Source organism: Grammomys surdaster, unplaced genomic scaffold (genome assembly GCF_004785775.1).
Source record: "Grammomys surdaster isolate TR1022 unplaced genomic scaffold, NIH_TR_1.0 125901, whole genome shotgun sequence".
Taxonomy (NCBI): domain Eukaryota; kingdom Metazoa; phylum Chordata; class Mammalia; order Rodentia; family Muridae; genus Grammomys; species Grammomys surdaster.
In genome coordinates this window covers 980,738-988,198 of record NW_021620725.1, presented here as the reverse complement: position 1 = coordinate 988,198, position 7,461 = coordinate 980,738, and positions in this window count along the sequence as shown.

Below are 7,461 nucleotides of genomic sequence, written 5' to 3'. Positions count from 1 at the left end.
TATGTACGAGAAAAAACTGATACCACTATATAACGATACCACTATTATAATGTGTTATTGTTATATGACAACCTTGCTAAGGTTGTAATAACTAATTGCCACAGACTGGTTTTCTTGAACAACAAACATTTTCTTACAGTTTTGGAGATTGAAAGCATGAGGGGGGCTTGGCAGGTTTGGTTTGTTCAAAAGCCTTTTCCAATGGCTTGCAGATTGTGGACTTTCCTGCTGTGTGTTTGTGTGGTTATAACACTGTTGCCTCTCTGTGCCCAAATTCCTTCTTCTGAAAAGGATGCTAGACTGGTCAGACTAAGAGCATCCTCAATACTTCATTTGATTTTAGTTACCTCCCCAAAGTCTTATGTTACTCATCTTCTAAAGCCCTACCTTACAACTAAAGAATGTTGGTGGGACACTACTCAGTTAAAATACGCACTAACATTAGTTGCCAGTACTATTAGTGTCTGATCTGTATTTTATTTTTAATGTTTAATTGCATCAATTTTATTAAATAAGGCAAGTGAGATATATCTTTACTAGGAAATATATAATTACAAACACAGTTTAAGTTATCCACTTAATAGCACATAGTATTTAAAATTAATCTTTATTTACTGTTGTTGTATGTTTTTGTGCACAAAATAGCAGGCTTCCTTTCGGTCCTTTCGGACTTAGTAGAAGCCTTCCCTCTCACTACTTCCTCTCTTGCATCTTCCAGCAACGTCTTGACCTAAAGTACGCACATATAAAATTAGAAACATGATCCACACGTGAGCAGGACCATGAACTATTAGTCCTTCTTGAACCTCACTGAATATTTTCCAGGTCCATCCATTTTTCTGCAAATTCATAATTTCATGTTTTCTTTATGGTCGAGTAGAAATCTGTTAGGTGTATGCACCATGTTTTCACTACCCATCAGTTTATGAAGATCTAATCTGATTCCATTTACTGGTTAATGTGAATAGAGCAACGAACACTGACGAGCAAATGTTTCTATAGTTGGATAGAAAGTCCTTTGGACGTATGCTCAGGAGTAGCATACTGGCTCATATGGTACTTAATAGTTATTTTATTATTTTTATTTGTGTATGCATGTGTACACACACACACATGTGCACTCATGCCAAAAGAGTACATCAGGTCATTCAGAAACAGTTATAGGTGTTGGTGAGCCACTCAGTGTAGTTACTGGGATTTCGAACCCCCATCCTCTGGTAGAATAGAGACCACTAATACTCTCTCACATATTATTGTAAGGTCGGTATCAACTCCCGTTAATTACTTAGTGAATGTATAGTGTTTGCGTTCTTTTTTTCCTCTTCCGATCTTGCTTAACTGTTATGTGAGAATCGTTGATTCTTTTCTGTGGACTCATGAATAGATTGTTTTCCTCTTCCGTCTGAAGGATTCTTTGGAATATCTTTGGTAGTGCTTGCTTAGTTTTCATAAATTCCTTTAGTCTATTTTTGTGTTGGAAGGTTTTGGTTTTTCCTTCAGTTATGACAGAGAGCTTACTGGATATAGTCATATAAGTTAGTGATTGCTGTCTAGCAGAACTTGAAGGCATCACTCCAAACCATCCTGCCTTTAAAGTTCCGATTGAAGGATCAGCTGTTCGGTTGAAAATATGTAACTTGTTGTTTCTCATTGCTGCTTTCAATACACTTGGGGGAGATTCTTTTCTGGCCTTTTTATGTGGCATTCTAAATGCCCCTATATTTGGATCTGCATTTTCTAACTCTGGAAAACTTTATTATGATTCTTTCGAATATCTTTTCTATGCCACTAGAATGAGAACTTTCTCCCTCTTTAATATCCATTATCTTTAATATCTATTCTTTTCCAAGGGTCACCCACATCTTGGACTTTTCCCTGGTACCTTCTCATAGTTTTATCTGTTTCCTTCTTTCATTCTCTTAGTTTCTCCATATCGTCTCCCGGCTCAGATATGCTGTACTCTTCTTGATCCAGTCTGGTGTTGAGACTTCGCACTGAGCATATTATTTGACTTACTATCTTTTTTATTCCCAGCGTTCCAGACAGTGTTTCCTCCAGTACTTCCATCTGTGTTGAAGTCCTTTTCCATGCCTTCTAGCGTCTCCCCTTATGTTATTCAGCGTTCTCAATCAGGAGAGATTTATTCTTTTGAGTTCTCCATATGGGATTTTCTCTAACTTACTCTCACTAGATGCCATTGCTATAGGATTAGTAACTTGGGAAGGTGATGTGCTGCCTAGGTTTTCCTGTCTTATGCTACTGGGTTGGAGTGTTTGCAATCCGAGATTATTTTGTTCCTTGGGATTTTTTTTTTCCTGTCTCTATTTTTTCAATGGAAGCATTTTCAATGTTTAAGAGAGACTCAGATGTGGTAGAGTCGAGGTGTGTAGTTTGAAAGATAGTTCTTCAGTCCAATAGCTCAGGGTACCTGGTGGGAGTTCTATATTATTCCCTGAGAAGGATATTCATTATGACAGCAACCACAGCTGCTAGATATTACTATTATGCAAATATTATACTAACCAATAAACACAGTGGTCTCTTTGCCTTCAATAGCTGTTAGAAGACAAAGAACCCACTAAAAACAATGCTTGGATTTTTGTGAATAATACTAGAATGTGGAGCTAAGTATGGTGAGAAGAATAGGGATAGATAGTAGTTATACTGTGAAGAGACAAAGGAATCAAGGGGATAAAGGAGCTGGGAGGGAAACTTTGGGATGATATTAGGGTCCACAGATTTTTGAGATCTTTAACTATATAGGAGATAGTAATTAAGGAATGAAAGGAGGAGGGAATGAAGATTAAAGAGGAAAAGATGAGGAAATAAGAGCGGAAGTATATGTGACATGGGTGGAAGGCACTGAATGCTTTACAGTAGGTGGACCGACCTACTCAGCAACCCTAAAACTCAATGTAACGACATAAAAACAAAAACCAAAACACTAGGAGACAAACATGCTCAAGCATGGCAATCAAGTCATAGTAAATGAGGGGTAACAAATATTTATGAAGTAGATCATTGGCACAGTTGTGCTGAATTGGGAGGCATGGTTCTCAGATCTTCTGGCTCCAGCAGCTGTACCTGATGCTTTGTGGGGCCTCAGGAGTGGGAACCCTTGGCATCTGTAACATCTGTATTCTATGCAGTTTTAGTGGAGGAGGAAACGGGTATCTTAGTCTTTTCTTGGTAGTTCTCCTGGACCCCTGCACACTCAGCCGTGGCCTCTTCTGTCCCAAGCAAGTACTGTGTTTGGGAGAGCTGTGCTAAGCTCCGTGCCAGTTCCTACTGTTTTCCCCTAAGCAGCTTAATTTGAACTTGTGGTGCAGATTCCTGAAGGCTTGCAAAGTTGTTTACGGACCTTCTCTCTTCCAAGATAAAATTTTACTGTGTATTATCTCGACTATGTTTTTCATGGAATTTTAGTGGTGAGACTTCTGACTCACCATTGTATTCAGAAGGCCCATGTCTCAGTTAGGGTTTTGTTGCTGTGAAGAGACATGATGACCACAACAACCCTCTATAAAGGAAAACATTTAAGTGGGGCTGGCTTACAGTTTCAGAGGTTTAGTCCATGACTGTCCTGGCGGGAAGCATGGAAGCATGCAGGCAGACATGGTGCTGAGGAAGAAGCTGAGAGTTCCACGTCTTGATCCACGCAGGCAGCAGAAGGAGATTTTGTGTCACACTGGGTCTAGATTAAGCGTATATACGACACCTCAAAGCCCACCTCTACAATGACACACTTCCTCTAGCAAGGCCACGCCTACTCCAACAAGGCCACACCTCCTAATAGTGCCTATAGGCCAAGCATTCAAACGCATGAGACTTTGGGGGCCATACCCGTTCACTACATCCCATTTCCCCACTTTGGATGGATTTATCACAGGGGTGGAAGTCAAGGAGCAGTAGTATATCCCTCCAAAGGAAGGCCGGGTACTGTGTTTCAAACTCGTTTGAAAGCCTGCTTCCCCGACTGATTGCTGTTGCTCTTAAATCCAGTTTGGCTGTTTCTTTTAAGTTGTGTTTGGTGGTGACTTCAGCCTCTTTAGTCAGGACTTTCTGAAGGCTTTGTTCTCATCCGGCCCTTCCCCAGAGATCCCACTTCCTCATGCCTACATGCTGAGGTTCCCTCGTGAACTTTGGCTGGACACAAACATTCAGCCCAGGACAACATATATTTTTGAATGTACAATAATTGCATGTAGATATTATACTTTTAAGCAAGTTCCTCTTTTCCTTCTTCACCCTTTTATCCTCTAATATTTTTAATTAATTACATTGTTTAAAAATAACTTCCGGTTATGTCTTACAGGTTTTACAAGGTTCCACATAGAGGCAAACGCAGACTTAAACTTTTGCACCCTTTCTTTGTTCCCACGAAGGCCTCACTTCATTTTTCTTTTGATGAGATCTTATAGAACTCGCTCTGAATAAAACGCTGGGCTCAACCTAATTTTTATTTCATTTTCCCTTTCTTGCTCTGTATTTTTAGATCAGACTGGCCTTGAACTGACAGAAATGCACCCATTTCTGCCTTCTGAGTGCTGGGACAAAGGACATATGCCACCACGCCTGGTTTCATTTTGATTTTATGTGTATGGTGATTTGCGTTTATGTTTGTCTGTGCAGCACTTGAATGCCTGGTGCCAGTGGACACCAGGGCAGGGAGTTAGATCCCTGGAGCTGAAGTTAAGGACAGTTGTAAGCTACCATGTGGGCTCTGGGAATCAAACTCAGATCCTCTGGGTCTTAACCACTGAGCCATCTCTCCAGTCCCATCAACCTAATATTATTTTAAATAGTTATCTAGTTTTCCATTATATGACATTACTATTCTACTCAACCACTCCTCTATTAATAGATATTTCCATCACTTTCTTTTTAACGTCACTGGCACGCATAATGCTCTAAAGGGTAATTTTGGTCATGTGTTGAAGTGGAAGTTTCTGGGTATGTACATGATGCAGACTGATGGGGTGTTTTGCTGAGGCAGGACTCGTGGGAGGACGTGTGAAGTTCGGAGAGAAGGTAAAGGGCACTCGGTGGACAGTGACGGTGCACTACAGTGACGGTGCACTTGCGTAGCTAGCTTTGCAACACTTCGTTGGTCTCGCATCTTCACTGACCTTTACTTTGTTGAGAGAAGTACGGCAGAGAACTCCTCCTGGCAGCCTGGCTGATTCTGACCCTGGCTGTTTCTGCTGGCTCGTGCAACCGCTGCTGATTCATGTTTGGTATCCTGACTGTACTGAACTGGGTATCCTGTCAGAGATTGAAATTGCCTCAAAGAACTACTTCTGAACAGGTCCACATCCCCTTGTCCTATTTACTATCTTTTCTCCTCTACCTTTGGACAGTGGGCTGGAAGGGGGAGTCAAAGCATTTGGAAACCTTCATTAAAAGCAGGTTTTAAAAAAAATCGAAGCCTACAGTGTGTCATTTTGTATTTTTGTATTTGCTTCATTAAAGCTACAGAAGTGTGGTTTCTGGTTAAAGGCTAAACACAGCTGTAGTCTTGGTAGATGCCAATGAATTTCCCTCTGAAGAAGTTGTGTCATTTTGCCCCACTAACAACACACATTGTTTCTTCACAACCCCACCAAGAGACATCATTACCAAAACTTTACTTTTGTCCATTTGATGGGAGGAAAACAGGCATCTCAGTGTATCTTTGATATTCACCTCTCCTTTTAAGATTGAAGTTTCAGAATTTCCCTGTCAATAAGAAGTACCAGTATCTTTCTTTCCTGAAGCACCTGTCAGCCCCACTGCTTTGACATGTTAGGGGTTGACCTTTTCTCTTTGATTTCTAGGACTTCCTTACGGTAAGGAACATCAGTCACTCTTTTTGTTATTATGACAAACTACCTGACAGGAAACTTAAGAAAGGTTTATTCTAGCTCAGGTTGAGGCTACGAGTCCATCATGGTGAGGAAGGCATAGTGGTGAGTGCTTGAGGTAGCTGGTCACACTGCATCAGTAGTCAGGAAGCAGAGAGAGGTGAATTCTGGTGCTAAACTTGCTTTCTCCATTTTATGCAGTCTAAGATCCCAGCCTGGGGAATGGTGCTGCACACACACACACGCACACACACAGCGAGAGAAAGAGAGAGAGAGAGAGAGAGAGAGAGAGATTTGTCTCCTCCATGGGTTTAGATCCTATCAAATTGTCATATCAGCCCTTCCCCTCCTCCCAGTACCCTGTCATGAAAGTCCTCCCCCCATTCTACCTTCCCCTTCTCTTTTGACCCAACTCTGTTTCATTATTCTTGGTATTGTCCTCTTCGTTTTTATTTTATTGATGTCATCCTTGAGTTTGATTATTTTCTTCTGGCTACTCCTCCTGAGTCTGTTTGCTTCTTATCTTTTTTTTTTCCTTTAGAGCTTTCAGATGTGCAGTTCAGTCACTAGTGTAAGATCTCACCAATTTTTTCATGAAGGCATTTAATGCTATGAACATCCCTCCTGGCACTGCTTTCACTGTGTCCCATAAGTTTGGATATGTTGTGCATTCATTTTCATTCAATTCTAGAAAGTCTTAATTTCTTTCTTTATTTCTTACTTGAACCAGAGATAATTGATTAGAGAGTTGTTCAGTTTCCATGGAGTGTGTAGGCTTTCTGTTGTTTTTGTTGTTATTGAATTCCAGCATTAATCTATGATGGTCTGATAAGATTATTTCAAATTTCCTGCATCTGTTGAGACTTTGTGATCAAGTATACAGTCAACTTTAGAAAATGTTCTGTGAGATGCCAAGAAGAAAGTATATTCTTTTATGTTTGGGTGAAATGTTCTACAGATATCTGTTAGGTCTATTTGAGGAATCATAGCTGTTAGTTCTGTTATTTCTCTGTTTAGTTTCTGTCTGGATGCCTTGTCCGTTGATGAGAGTGGAGTGTTGAAGTCTCCTAATATTAATGTATGATTTAGGCTTTAGAAATATATTTTTAAAATGTGGATGTCTTTGCATTTGGGGCATAGATATTCAGAATTGAGGTGTCCTCTTGGTGGATTTTTCCCTCAATGAGTATGAAGGGTCCTTCCCCATCTCTTTTGATTAGTTTTGGATGAAAGTCTATTTTATTAGGTATTAGAATACTATTCCTGCTTGCTTCTTGGGTCCTTTGCTTGGAAAACCTTTTTCTAACCCTTTACTCTGAGGTAATTTCTATTTTTTTTATGTTGATGTGTGATTCTTATATGCAACGGAATGATAGATTCTCTTTTTGCAGTCATTCTGTTAGCCTATGTCTTTTTATTGGAAATCGAGTCCATTGATGTTGAGAGATATTAATGACAAATGATTGTCAATTCCTGTTATTTTGATGTTGGTCACAGTAGTGTATGTGCATGTGAGTTCCAAAACATGGGACAATCTAGAAAAAAGTTTATATTTTTATAAAACTATAACATACTAAAACTAAGTCACAAAGATACAAACAACTTAAATCAATTTATA